General features: G+C 37.6%; 1 pseudogene; it reads right to left on the bottom strand.

Annotated features, from left to right (window-relative positions):
- Window positions 1-13,660: 13,660 nt before the first annotated feature.
- On the bottom strand, window positions 13,661-14,117 carry LOC147552576 (zinc finger A20 and AN1 domain-containing stress-associated protein 7 pseudogene; annotated as a pseudogene).
- Window positions 14,118-15,933: the final 1,816 nt, after the last annotated feature.

Raw genomic sequence — 15,933 nt, forward strand, 5'->3', positions numbered from 1 at the left:
TCACCACAATCACAACCATAAAAAGCCCTAATAAATGCACAAAATTTTGATTCGATCCATCATAAGCCTTTCGAATTAACGTAGAAGTTTCACACTTGCACCATAGAAAGCCCTAATAAATGCATAAAATCTTGATTCAATCCATCAGAAGAGGCAATTTTGAAATCCCTGTCTAAAATAATCTAATCCCCAAATCGGTGAAACAGTAGATAAAGAGAGAGAAATGAGTAAGAATTTGCTCAACTTAGTAGATAGGGAGAGCATTCAAGACTTGGTAACTTGGTAAGTGGTTGATTCTCTTTAGTTTATAATATGGGGAGAGCATTCAAGACTTGGTTGTCTAAGTGGTTGATAGTGTTGACCTTTTAACTCTAAAATCGTTAAGGTCTCGCATTCGTATTCCCATAAGAATTGATAATTTTTTTTCTTGAAACCCATAAGAAGTGAATTGAATTTGTTCTTAAAAGTTTTCTGATGCAGCTCACGAAATAGCATTAGAATTTAATGCTAAGTGAGGTCGTGACAAGTCAGAGATTGGATAACCTAGAGGACGATTTTTTATTTTTAATAGTTTCCGAATTCTATATTTTCTTAGTTTTAGTAGTTTCAGAATATTAGTTGCTTTAGAGAAGAATTCTTAGTTTTTAGCAGTTTCCCAGTTTCGATTATTTTCTTAGTTTTTAACAGTTTCTCAGTTTTGGTTAATACTTTTAATCTCGTCTACTGCGCGCTGCATCATTTTCTAAAAAAAAATATACAAGGAGAACAAATTTCGATTACAAAACGATTCACGTTACTCAAACTTCTAACTTGCCAATATTGATTCGGTTAGGTAGTTATCGTGCTTATCACATTTACATGATGCATTAATGCCTTGTAAGGACTAACGTAGGTCATAGTCGATTTAAAAAAAACACACGGAAATTTTTAGCATTCAAAGTACATGAGCATTTAGAGTTTCTATGAAGTTAATTTCCTTTGTTGTTGTTATTGCTTGTTCAATGTTCACACGCGTTCAAAAATTCGAAGTATTCTTAGTCGTCAAACTGAAAGGTATAATAATTGTATCCTGGGAGACAAACAGCTGATTGATTTTAATACTAATACCAGGGTGTTCATTGTCTTAAGGAAAGAGACAACTCGACTCAGTTTTCTCTCTCTAACTTTCTAATCTCTGTTTTAAACCGGGAGTGCTACAATGACAAAAATATTGACAAGATCCTTGAGATGATGAGTCATTTTCACCAAAAGACAAAAGCTTTTCAAAGTTTGACTTTGCTCTGGGTCGTTCTTTTGCCCGTGTGACTCATCGTGTCAAGAATCTTGTCAAAGATTCTTTATACACTTAGCATTTCCCGTTTTTTAAATTATGTTGTACTTTCTTTTAATCGATTTTAGAAACAATGAGAACTTTAGACAATAAATTCTATAAGGTGATTTCTAAATTTATTTCAGAAAAACACTATAAAGTGTATCTCTGTTTTCATCCAGGAAGACCAGATTCTTGGTTTTTGAGAAAAAACGTTTCGAGGAAAAATAGTTTCTAAAATAAGATCGTTTCTTCAAGAATCGAAGCAATTTTTTCAAATAATAATAAAACATAAGATTATTAGTTGATAATAAAACATCAGATTCGTAGGTGTTACTAAACAAACCAAAAAAAAAAAATCATACAATCAGATTCCCAAAAACAAATATGATAGCACTACATAAGACCGAGAGAGAAAGAAAGGCTGTCTTCTTACGATTTTATGGAGAGAAATATATGGAGATTGAGTCTGTGGGAGGAGACAGAGATGTGTTTAAGCCAAAAGGCGTTGTGCAGGAAGATAGAGAGAGCGAAAAGCGAAGATAGAGAGAGTGAATAAGAAAACGATTTTACCGCCTTTTTAATCAATTTTCCCGACCAATCTTCTCAAGTACCAAATTGAGTAATCTAGCTTTACAGAGATTACATGATTTTCATACTACAGTTAGAATCATAACAAGTCTGAAATATGAGAAGCTTAAAAGTTGTTCAATGGAGTCAAGAAATAAGACTAGCCGGCAAGAGGGTTTGCATGGATTGTTACACGATTCAACCGGATCTCTGCCAGTGGTCGGACGCCTGCTCCTGTCCGAGTCTGGATAACCCACATTCATCAAATTAGGTTAACAATCAACATGAGTAACAATATTAACATATGAAGTAGTAAGAAACAGTGTTTGACCATTTTAAAATAGCAATTGACATGAAGTTTATACCAAAGAACAAAATGAGGAGAAGGGAACATGTTTATTGATTCATGCCATACCTTCTCCATGATATCGATGACTTCAAAGTTCAAACCCATGAATTACTCTGCCAAAAATGGTGTACAAGTTGCTTTGCATAAGTAATGAAAAACTGCCTTCCATTTGTATTGGGTCCACTATTTTTTTTTTTTTGGAAATCAAACTTCATTGAAAGGCCAAAAAGGCTAATGAGAATTACATCATGAAGTTTAAAATAACAAAGACACAACTAAGATCGGACAAACAAGACAAGTTATGCCCACTTGGGGGTGCTTCTAGAGCTGCGTGATCTAACTGGTGGGCTACTTCTGGTGTAGCCGGCACTAACCAACTAAGGGTAGTTTTATAACCGATGCTTCTTTCACTTTCTTCTCTTCTCGTCGTCAACCATCGGCATGCAGATCTTCGATTAGCACCTCTGATTCCGGTACGTCGGTAGAGAGAGTTGTAAGTTGATGAAGAAACTCCCAATAGTGGTCTATGATCAAAACACTCGATCCTGAATAAAAAACTATAATAACAAAAGGTCCTAAAGACCAACAAAACATGCCCTAAAGACCAACAAAGAAACAAACTTTTATTGTACTAAGAAAATAAAAAACTAGTAACTCTTTCTTCTCCCTTGCGCCGTATCACTAACTATATCGATTTTTGACTTCTATGATGTCTAACTTTGAGGAGTAGACAATATTGAAGGATAATATTGCTGCATGCTAGGCTAATTGCTTCAAAAAAGTGGGAGAAAGTACTACTCAAATGCAGAAATTTATGCAAGAACTGATACATGTCGGTCGCATTTGAAGTGAACATGGATCAAGTGACGTTGGGATACTAGAAGATGTAACTTTGAGGCTTTCCACACCACCATCCATCCATTAGAAAAGACCCAAATGAGTAAGGCAAACTAGCAACACTCTCAAGTCAGTAATTTTGTCGAACAGGTTATGAGCAACAATCAAATAGAGAAAGAACACACCATCATAACCCACACAAAGACCACATAACCCACCACCACCACCACCACCATTAAAACCCTCTTTGTTCCAATACCCCACACTACAACCACCACCACATAAATACAACTCCGTCAACACTTCCATGTTCTTCACTTCTCCACACAACCACCTCCACCTACAAACAGGAACAGCCCCTAACCATCATCCGAACTCCATCACCAGTGCCTCTAAATACCACCAAATCTGAAGCCTAAGCCCCCTCTCAAACCACCATCATAGCCTGATCAATCAACGCTAAAAGATAGAAAAAGAGAAAGAAAAACGAAAAAAAGAAAGCAAAAGAGGAAGATCCGGCAAAGGGAGACCCCTCGCCGGAAAACACGAACACGATCTCTCTATCTCTCTCTTGGATAAAACGGTTATGCAGAGCCTAAAATATTGGAGTTTTTGTCTTGTTTTTGGGTCCACTATTGGCCATTGCAAGTAAGGTGCTTCTAAAGGCACCGGGACAAAAAGCTGTTAGCATCCAAAATTTTATTGACTCGGGTTAAATGCCACTGACCAGGGTTTTAATATGGGTGACGTTCACCTTCGTTTGCTTCTTCCATCTTCTTCCAAAACAATAAGAATCCCAATTAATTTTTTTTCCAAAACAAAACCCTAGAGAGATACACTGAAAACTCTTCTCTCTTCTAGAGAAAGAAACAACAATGGGATCTCTGCCCATCTCATGGTTGATTCAGAACCATAAAACCCACACCCGTTGACGCAAAGTTGTGACTCTTCATTACTACTACTAGAAATCTTGGTCTCATTCTTGCTTGTTGGATTCATCTTTGTTTGATTAAGTTGGGAGTTCTTGACGCTTTGAAATATTGGTACTTGAAGAGATCAACAAATTTCCTTTTTACAGGGGTTTGGTGATTAGTTTTCTTACTGTATTAATATAGGATTTGAGTTTCTAATATTTTGAATTGAAAGTTCAAAACTGAACAGATAAGGACTAAGGGAAATTGTTACTAGTGTGGGATTTTGAGTTTCTAAAATTTTGAATTAACAGTTAGAAGAGGAAACTTGGTCCTACTTTGTTAATGAAGTCCACGTTCTTGAAAGTATAACGGCCTGATTCTTTCCTAGTTATAATATGGGGAGAGCAATTGTCGGTTGTGGAAATTTGGACCATGAGAACAAATTCATTTGGCGGGAAAACACTGTCTTTAGAGAGTCTAAAATTGATATGGTTCAAAGGTCTTAAGAACTTTGAAGATCTGATAAAAGTTCTGAACGAATAACCCCCACTTAAGATCTTTTATGAATGTGTTATGTAAAATTTGGCCCTCCAATTTATGTCAAGTCTGTCAATAGATATCTAAATATTGTGAATATTCGACATTCGATCTGTATTCGATATTTTTCTTTAAAAATCTGAAATTTCTTGTTTCGATTACGAATATCCGATCCGGTAGATATCCTCTGATAAGTAAAATATAAATTTTTTAATTTTAATAAATAATAATATATAAAATGGGTGATTGAAATTTATTATTTAGATTTAATAGTTAAAAACTTAATAATAATATTTGATATTCGTTAATACTATCAGAGTCAGATATAAATATAATATCCGTCGCATTATTATCGAACATCGGATAGATATATGCATATCTGATCCAATAAACTACTGTTTACAACCCTATTTGTGATCATATATCTGATCCAATAAGCTATTGTGATGCAGGGGCACCCGGCGTGGAGACTATTTCCATGACCGAACCCGGTCATGGACCAACCGGCCAGAGAGAGTAGATTTAGGAAGTCCTTATTTTAGTATGATTATTAGATAAATTAGGTTTAGGAAATTATGCTATTTTAATATTTCCAATAATTGGAAAGGTCTTGATTTGAGTCTAGTTATTTAGGCAGTTGCAGTATTTTAATTATTTAGGAAGTCTAATTCAAGTCTATCTAGGAAAGTCCAGAATCCTATAAAAGGATATCTAGTTTGTCTATTATTCTCAGATTGAGAGAAAAACCCCATTGAAGTTTTAATAAAGTTGAGTAGTTAAAGTTATTTGATCTTTATTTTCATTGTTCTTATTTAGTTATTCATATCTTTTAATTCCGCTGCGTTTCTACATCAAGTGGTATCTAGAGCCATAATTTTTTTTTTCTTCATCACTTTATCATCATGGTTAATACTACTATCTCTACTACACCAACTAAGGAGAAAACACCAACCTTTTGCTCTGAATGGGACAACATTAAAAAAGGGCTATCTGCAGGTAAAAAGTTGGAAGAAGGTTTCAATGAGTACAAGAAGGAAACAACAGCAAAATTCGATAAAATCGATCAACGATTCGATCAACTCAACGACTCCATCAACATCATCTCCAAACAACTCGAAGGTATGCGTAAAAACCAAACTCCACCTCCCACCACTATCACACCTCAACAAACCTCACAACTACCGACTACCACCAACACCACCCGATTTCCACCTCTCGGTTTTCCTCCCGAGCCCACGACACCACTATTCGGTCACACCATTAGCAACCCCCCTCCGGTTATCACACCACCCTTCATCACCTCCTATTCACAAAACACACCTTTTCAAACACCTACGTACCCCTCCTATACCCACACGTCAACACCACCATCGTTCTCCTTCCCCGAGCCAACTACAACACCACATCGACCACCACACGAAAGCCACTTTTCGGCCGACCACCACCTCCTCACCAACCACCAAACCAACAACCGAAACATCACCAACCAAGCCCAACCAATCGCCCCTTTAGGAACCATTACAACCTACCAAGACCCCCGTCTTCTTTACCCGTATACCCGATATCCTTCAATCCCTATCAACCAAACCGAAACCCACTCACCATACCAACACCATCACACCCACCACAACCTCCAAACCGAAACACAATACACCCCCACGGTTCATAATCCAGTTACACCACCTCCACAACACCGCCGTCTACATGAAACCGAGACGACCATCACCCTCCCTCTACAACCCGAGAACACCACACACCCACGTCACCGAGACCAACTCCACCCATTAAACCGAAATCGAAAACACAACTTCACCCATTCCCAAACCCGAGACCCTACCACGCCTATCAACCGTCCAATCAACCTACCACAACGACCCCCCTTGGTTGTCCAAACCACTCAAACCGAACGTGAACACCACACCCCACCAACCGACACCGAATGTCCAAACCCTAGTTCATCGTACCGTGTTCGAATGGAAGTACCATCATATGATGGTTCGATAAATATTGAAGATTTCTTGGATTACGTCTCTAGACTCGAGATTTTTTTTGATGTTATGCAAGTTGAAGGTCCTGAACAGGTACGTTGTGTAACTGGTTATTTATCTAAAACTGCTCTTACTTGGTGGAAACAGGAATCTGAAAATCGTCGTTTATTACACCTACCTCCTATTTCTTCTTGGTTAGAATTGAAACCATTAATGTTCTCCCATTTCCTCCCTCCGGATTATGAGAACCAATTATGTGTTGATTATTTACGTTGCCGCCAAGGAAGACGTTCCGTTGAGGAATATGCTTCGGAATTCCAAAGACTAATTACAAGACTTAATCTCCCAGATTCAAAGTCCATGAAAGTAGAAAAATTCAAGGACGGACTTCGGAATGATATTAAAGATTTGGTTAATTTAAGAGCTTTTAATTCGGTTTCTGAATGTATTAGTGTAGCTCGGTCTTTTGAATCAGATTCACGTTCCATTTTCCGAGGACACAGTACGAGAAGTCAAGCAGTTCGAACTGTACCGGATGAATTAGATCAATCCAAACAGGCGGAGGACGGTACTAAATCACTACCAGATAATCCTTATAAAAACCTCCACCAGTTAAGTGTTATCGTTGTTTTGAAACAGGCCACTATTCTAATGTTTGCCCCTCTCGCGGTAAAGCAAATATTGTAGAAAAGAAATCAGATTCAGATTCAGATGAAGATCAATTGGAACGAATTAACACTATTCCAGACAACGGTGATCGGGTTATGTTACTCACTCGAAGAGTTCTTTTTACACCTGTCAAGAGGAATTTATCTCAACGAAAGAATTTGTTCGTTACACGGGGAACAGTACTGAATAAAGTGTGTACTATTGTGATTGACAATGGTTGTGTAGAGAATTTAATTTCTACCAAGCTGGTCAATTTCTTGGGTATTCCTACAATGATTAAATCAAACCCGTATAAAACCGCTTGGATTCAGTCGGGTACTACTACACGGGTTGATCACATGTGTACCATTAATCTTTCTATTGGTTCTTCTTATTTGTCTACAGTTAATTGTGATGTCACCAATATGGATTTATGCCACATCATATTAGGACGACCATGGCAATCTGATGTTGATGCCACTTACCGTGGTCGTTTGAATGTTTATGAATTTCCATGGAAGAAGAAGATCGTGACATTATTGCCAATTGAAGATGGATCGGAGGAACTACATTCTCTTCACAAACGGTTCGGGACGAACCTCTTGAGGGAAGGGGATGCTGATGCAGGGGCACCCGGCGTGGAGACTATTTCCATGACCGAACCCGGTCATGGACCAACCGGCCAGAGAGAGTAGATTTAGGAAGTCCTTATTTTAGTATGATTATTAGATAAATTAGGTTTAGGAAATTATGCTATTTTAATATTTCCAATAATTGGAAAGGTCCTGATTTGAGTCTAGTTATTTAGGCAGTTGCAGTATTTTAATTATTTAGGAAGTCTAATTCAAGTCTATCTAGGAAAGTCCAGAATCCTATAAAAGGATATCTAGTTTGTCTATTATTCTCAGATTGAGAGAAAAACCCCATTGAAGTTTTAATAAAGTTGAGTATTTAGAGTTATTTGATCTTTATTTTCAGTGTTCTTATTTAGTTATTCATATCTTTTAATTCCGCTGCGTTTCTACATTAAGTGGTATCTAGAGCCATAATTTTTTTTCTTCATCACTTTATCATCATGGTTAATACTACTATCTCTACTACACCAACTAAGGAGAAAACACCAACCTTTTGCTCTGAATGGGACAACATTAAAGAAGGGCTATCTGCAGGTAAAAAGTTGGAAGAAGGTTTCAATGAGTACAAGAAGGAAACAACAGCAAAATTCGATAAAATCGATCAACGATTCGATCAACTCAACGACTCCATCAACATCATCTCCAAACAACTCGAAGGTATGCGTAAAAACCAAACTCCACCTCCCACCACTATCACACCTCAACAAACCTCACAACTACCGACTACCACCAACACCACCCGATTTCCACCTCTCGGTTTTCCTCCCGAGCCCACGACACCACTATTCGGTCACACCATTAGCAACCCCCCTCCGGTTATCACACCACCCTTCATCACCTCCTATTCACAAAACACACCTTTTCAAACACCTACGTACCCCTCCTATACCCACACGTCAACACCACCATCGTTCTCCTTCCCCGAGCCAACTACAACACCACATCGACCACCACACGAAAGCCACTTTTCGGCCGACCACCACCTCCTCACCAACCACCAAACCAACAACCGAAACATCACCAACCAAGCCCAACCAATCGCCCCTTTAGGAACCATTACAACCTACCAAGACCCCCGTCTTCTTTACCCGTATACCCGATATCCTTCAATCCCTATCAACCAAACCGAAACCCACTCACCATACCAACACCATCACACCCACCACAACCTCCAAACCGAAACACAATACACCCCCACGGTTCATAATCCAGTTACACCACCTCCACAACACCGCCGTCTACATGAAACCGAGACGACCATCACCCTCCCTCTACAACCCGAGAACACCACACACCCACGTCACCGAGACCAACTCCACCCATTAAACCGAAATCGAGAACACAACTTCACCCATTCCCAAACCCGAGACCCTACCACGCCTATCAACCGTCCAATCAACCTACCACAACGACCCCCCTTGGTTGTCCAAACCACTCAAACCGAACGTGAACACCACACCCCACCAACCGACACCGAATGTCCAAACCCTAGTTCATCGTACCGTGTTCGAATGGAAGTACCATCATATGATGGTTCGATAAATATTGAAGATTTCTTGGATTACGTCTCTAGACTCGAGATTTTTTTTGATGTTATGCAAGTTGAAGGTCCTGAACAGGTACGTTGTGTAACTGGTTATTTATCTAAAACTGCTCTTACTTGGTGGAAACAGGAATCTGAAAATCGTCGTTTATTACACCTACCTCCTATTTCTTCTTGGTTAGAATTGAAACCATTAATGTTCTCCCATTTCCTCCCTCCGGATTATGAGAACCAATTATGTGTTGATTATTTACGTTGCCGCCGAGGAAGACGTTCCGTTGAGGAATATGCTTCGGAATTCCAAAGACTAATTACAAGACTTAATCTCCCAGATTCAAAGTCCATGAAAGTAGAAAAATTCAAGGACGGACTTCGGAATGATATTAAAGATTTGGTTAATTTAAGAGCTTTTAATTCGGTTTCTGAATGTATTAGTGTAGCTCGGTCTTTTGAATCAGATTCACGTTCCATTTTCCGAGGACACAGTACGAGAAGTCAAGCAGTTCGAACTGTACCGGATGAATTAGATCAATCCAAACAGGCGGAGGACGGTACTAAATCACTACCAGATAATCCTTATAAAAACCTCCACCAGTTAAGTGTTATCGTTGTTTTGAAACAGGCCACTATTCTAATGTTTGCCTCTCTCGCGGTAAAGCAAATATTGTAGAAAAGAAATCAGATTCAGATTCAGATGAAGATCAATTGGAACGAATTAACACTATTCCAGACAACGGTGATCGGGTTATGTTACTCACTCGAAGAGTTCTTTTCACACCTGTCAAGAGGAATTTATCTCAACGAAAGAATTTGTTCGTTACACGGGGAACAGTACTGAATAAAGTGTGTACTATTGTGATTGACAATGGTTGTGTAGAGAATTTAATTTCTACCAAGCTGGTCAATTTCTTGGGTATTCCTACAATGATTAAATCAAACCCGTATAAAACCGCTTGGATTCAGTCGGGTACTACTACACGGGTTGATCACATGTGTACCATTAATCTTTCTATTGGTTCTTCTTATTTGTCTACAGTTAATTGTGATGTCACCAATATGGATTTATGCCACATCATATTAGGACGACCATGGCAATCTGATGTTGATGCCACTTACCGTGGTCGTTTGAATGTTTATGAATTTCCATGGAAGAAGAAGATCGTGACATTATTGCCAATTGAAGATGGATCGGAGGAACTACATTCTCTTCACAAACGGTTCGGGACGAACCTCTTGAGGGAAGGGGATGCTGATGCAGGGGCACCCGGCGTGGAGACTATTTCCATGACCGAACCCGGTCATGGACCAACCGGCCAGAGAGAGTAGATTTAGGAAGTCCTTATTTTAGTATGATTATTAGATAAATTAGGTTTAGGAAATTATGCTATTTTAATATTTCCAATAATTGGAAAGGTCTTGATTTGAGTCTAGTTATTTAGGCAGTTGCAGCATTTTAATTATTTAGGAAGTCTAATTCAAGTCTATCTAGGAAAGTCCAGAATCCTATAAAAGGATATCTAGTTTGTCTATTATTCTCAGATTGAGAGAAAAACCCCATTGAAGTTTTAATAAAGTTGAGTATTTAGAGTTATTTGATCTTTATTTTCATTGTTCTTATTTAGTTATTCATATCTTTTAATTCCGCTGCGTTTCTACATCATATTGTCTACAACCTATTTGTGACCAACTGAAAAATTTGGCTCTGTTTCAATTTGGCCTTCAAAATTATTGTTCCTTTAATCAATTTTTTTTTTTTGTGATGAGAATTCCTTTAATCAAACTTAACGCTCCATATTTTCTTTCCATTTATATTGCATATGAAAGATTACGACAACAGGGTATGAAAAAAAACCCAACTGTGGAGGAAGAATTTATCATGCCCTTCGAATCTCATAGAGGTCTGGGTAGGGGTGGGAATCGGTCCGGACCGGTCGGTATCGGACTCTAACTTCATCGAACCGGTCGACTCGGACATAAACTGTTGGTGACCACCTATTTACTCGGGCGGACTCGGACGGTCACTCTCAAGAATTCTTTGTCCATTGACCGTCCAAGACCGTTTATTTTACCGGTCCAGTCGGACACCGGACGGTCTCGGTCCGGACTTTCCAATAAATTTACTTAATTCAGAACTTTATTTTTATTACCACAAACAAAATTACTTACAAATGAAGATGTTTAGCCAAGAAATCAAAAGTAAATATAAAAAAAGAAAAAACACAGTGGATCATCATTTGACAAGATATAATTAAGCCATGCACTAATGTTTGGTCTTCCAGAGGACTATATGACTATAGCCAACGATCATCATATATTCATATGTCTATAAAATTCAACGGTCAACTTCTAAAAATGAGGACAGTTTAGTCGGTCAACCTATTCGGTCACTCGTACCGGTCGGTCAGCGGTCGGTCCTTCGACATAGAATTTTGACCGTGACCGTCCGCCAATTCTTTCGGGCCGGTCGGACACTGACCGTTATGACCATCGGGTGTCCATGGACACTTTTTATCTCGGTTGAACGGGTCGGATAGCGGTCTTCCGGATCTTTTTCCCACCCCTAGGTCTGGGTCTGTAATTGTCAAAAATTATTAATTGTTAAAAATTGTAATCTTTTGTGGCTTGACCGGCTGGGTTGTTACCCCAGCTTAAGATTATGTGTTAATGTTTTTGACCCCTAAAGATGACCCATAAAGATGACCAACTCACCAAAACAGATCCCTAATGATGATCAACTTCCAAAATGGCTTTCGTTTATAAATTCCTATCAATATATAATAGTTAACTTTAATAGTTGATTTTCTTACTTCACTTTTATGACTTTATTTTCACAAGTATTTCTCTTATCTATCTTTTTTTCGGCGGAGTATAGTCGTCGGTCAACACCGCTTTACCAGTCTGCTCTTCCTCTCCTTTCTTTCCACTATTACTACCAACATTGTCTGACCACCACCACCATTCTCTTTGGGTAGTTTTAAAAGGCCCCCTATACGTGTTATAGGGCCTCCCTCAAGGCAAATTTGAGAGAGAGTTTGTGAAGGAAGGAGGCGCCTACAACACTTACCGGAGGCCCCTATAAAACTTCCCATTCTCTTTTCCTCTCTTTCTTTAAAAAAAAACCTTAGCACACTTGAAGGTGGTGGTGGAGAGACGGTGGTGTTGGTTATGGAAGGAGGTCAAGGAAGAAAAAAAAATATTTTTTTTGTTGAAGGGTCGTCGTCAGCAGGTGATCGGCTAAGTACTGGCAACCGTACTTCGACAAAGAAAAAGAGTGACAAGTAGAGAGGTGAATGCTTCTGAAATTAAGGGTAAACGACCAATTATTAATCTTATCAATGGTTGACTAGAGAAAGTTACGGAAGAGGTATATTTTAGAAGTTGTTCCCTTTTTTTAGAGGTCGTTTTGGTGAGTTGATCATTTTTTGAGGGCCAAAATAGATTTAAATTAAATTTTATTGAAGTAGAATGATTTCAGTTAAATGCACAGGGTAGGAATTAGATTTGTTTGAATCATCTTACTAAAGTAGACTAAAAATTAGTCAGACTTCATACCTGACTTAAAAAGGAACAATTTTCTTTTCTTTTGGAAGACGACTACGATCTACGTACGTCGTGATAATTGGCATTTGATACATCATAGATGTGATAAGCTCGACAACTGCCCACTTAACCATTAAAGACACCGGGCTTATAGCTCAACAAAGACAATGACCTGAAGCCCAACAACTTTATTAATACCTACACAATCCCAATTCAAATAATCAAAGATTCCACCCTCTTTGGGTGGAGAACCTGGGACCTCCAGGGATTTCTGGAGTTTATATCAACACCTTAGAACCACTTGTGCTACCAAGTGTTGACAAGAAAGAACAATTTTATAAAGTGGTGAAACATTAGGAAAGTACCAAGGATTCAAAGTTTGTAGGCATCTTCCTTTTTGAGCTTTTATGTTCAAACTTATAAGTTGTTTGCCCATGGTAAAACTTTTTAGTTGATATTATCTTTTGTTCTAACAACATCAATGTTTTGACTTTATAAAACCTACCTAATAGCCAATGGGATTTTTGGAAAGAAGAATAGCAAGAAAAAGAGGAAGATGAAGTGGAAGAGAAAAATAGAGACTACAACTGACAGTAAAATTGACGAGTTTATTATATTTTACTAACACTTAGTGAGTGTAGTGTGCATTATATCTTTCAAAAGTAAAATAAAAGCGAAAGAAATAATGAATTCTATTACTCCATCTTTCCGATAACAACTTGTAAAACTAAAAAGAATTTAAAAAAACTTAAACAATTATACGATTGTAAACTAAATTAACCATATCTAATTAAACTCTCTCAATTTTGTCTCTTTTGATCAAGGGATTAGCCTCTGCAATTGCCTCGCGGCCCATTCTTTTAAAATCAAAACTACAACTATGTTTCTCCGGGTAACGGTGCACCAAACAGAAATTGTATCCGCATCGACATGTAAATCCCAAAAGTCCGACTTTTTTCCTACAACAACCACACCTGTTTTTATCAATTTTGCCATCTAATGATCCCAAATCAGTAGTAACACATACGGGTTCTTCTTTGATTTTGAGTTTTTCAAAGGAATTCTGTAACTGTGGTTCTTGTGAAGAACAATGATCTTTATAGCACTTAGAACAGAAATTCATGGTTGATTCAGAACCATAAAACCCACACCCATTAACGCAAAGTTGAGGCTCTTCATTACTACTACAAGAATTCTTGCTCTGGTTCTTGCTTATTGAATTCATCTTTCCTTGATAGGATTTTGGAGTCCTTGACACTTCAAAGTTTAATACTTGGGAAGACCAACCTATTCTCTTTTTATAGGGGTTTGGTGATTAGTTTCCTTACTGTAGTAGGATTTGGTGTTACTAAATATTGTACAAATAAGGGTTTTAGGAAATTGTTATTCTATTCGGATTTTTGAGTTTCTAAAATTTTGGATTAGAAGTTAAAAGAGGAAATGACTTTATGACATGGGGAGAGCAAATTTGATTACAAAAAGATCCATGGTGGAAAACAAATTGGTCTTCTCTTTGGCGGGAAAATACAATCTAGACAGAGCCCTAAAATTAATCTAGTTAAGCCCTAATATGAAAGGAATAATTTGAATTTATACCCAATTTTATGACCAACCAAAAAGTTTGGCCAACCATATTAGTATAGCATTATGAAATGGCCTCCAAAACCATAAGTGGTTTTCAAACTTAACAGATTTTTACCTTTTGGTTTAAAACAAATTTACTAAAAATTGTTAGTTTTAAATGAACCAAACAAAAGAAAAATTCAAATTGAATCAGTTTACCGCAAAAATCATTTTGTTTCATGTTTAGAGATTGGAATTTCTTTCAACTCTATTAGTTTAATGCTTTATCCGTCACGCTATTCATGTGTTATTTCTTAATTTGGTCAGGTTTCAGGATTGAAGTTCAGAGCTAATTCTGGGTCAAAAGTGATGAACTCGATTCAAGAGGTTCTAGGGCAAAGTACAAAAGAAGTCAAGAAAGTAGGCACTAGAAGTAAAAAAATTGTAAACTCCTTTTACTTTGGTAAAGTTGAATAAAACCCAGACTCTCAAAGTGCCTACTTTCTTGACTTCTTCTGTACTTTGGGAGTCTGAGTAGCATTGTCTGAAAAAAGAAAATCAGTGAGCTTCGGACAACAAAGTGAATCGACAACGACATAGTCTAAATGTGGGAGAAGAGTTCTTGAGCCTCAAGGACCATTCCTTCAAAAGTGGAATAAGATATTTGTACTATCATGTGTGCATGCAGTCTCCCTGGATCCGTTGGTATTTTATGACCCAGTCATTGACGATAAAAAGAATGGCCTTGATGAGGCTAAGAAGTTGGAAACCGCAACTTGTGTTTTGCGGTTTTTCACAATTTACTAATGTAATTCAATAGTATAAAAGAACAAAAATCCTTGTTGCATGTGTAATGAAATATAGTTCTGACTAACATTATTAAGACATATATCCATCCATCCCAAGTTGTGCGCCACCCCAGTATAACACAAGTCATTGACTAACTTGTGTTATGAATCAAGTGCTATTTTCTTTTGGAACTGAATGTGTTAAGAGTGGTTGATTACATGTTTGTTTGTCTTTTACGTTTGACTACAAGTTTGTGAATGTTTTTTTGTATTGCATGTGAATTTTATTTTCTATTATTTGATATCCTTAGTAACAACTAATGAAACTAGAAACGATTACAAAAATTTAAAAACAATAAGAATGTAAACTGTGTAAAGCAATATGTAATCAACCACTAATATCTTGTTAATTTACTTAATTATGTTACAGGGTCATTATTGTAATTTCACAACATTGAATATTCTATAAATACAATGGTATCTGCCCTAGTTAGGGCATCTCGACTCAATAGTGTTTGCATGGTATCAGAGCTTAGGGATTAGAGCTCTCTCCTACTTTTCAGTGCCGCCATCCCTCTTCTTCATTTCTTCATCTACTCTCTGTTTCTTCTCTTTTTTTTTTTTTTCAAATGGCAAGCTCAGCGGCTAATCAATCATCTCCTACTATCAATTCCTCAAATCCAACCTCTTCCTCTGTTTTTGCAACCTTCCC

The sequence above is a fragment of the Eschscholzia californica genome, unplaced genomic scaffold (assembly GCF_041429995.1).
Source record: "Eschscholzia californica isolate CP2 unplaced genomic scaffold, dmEscCali1.0.p SCAF_3, whole genome shotgun sequence".
Lineage (NCBI taxonomy): Eukaryota > Viridiplantae > Streptophyta > Magnoliopsida > Ranunculales > Papaveraceae > Eschscholzia > Eschscholzia californica.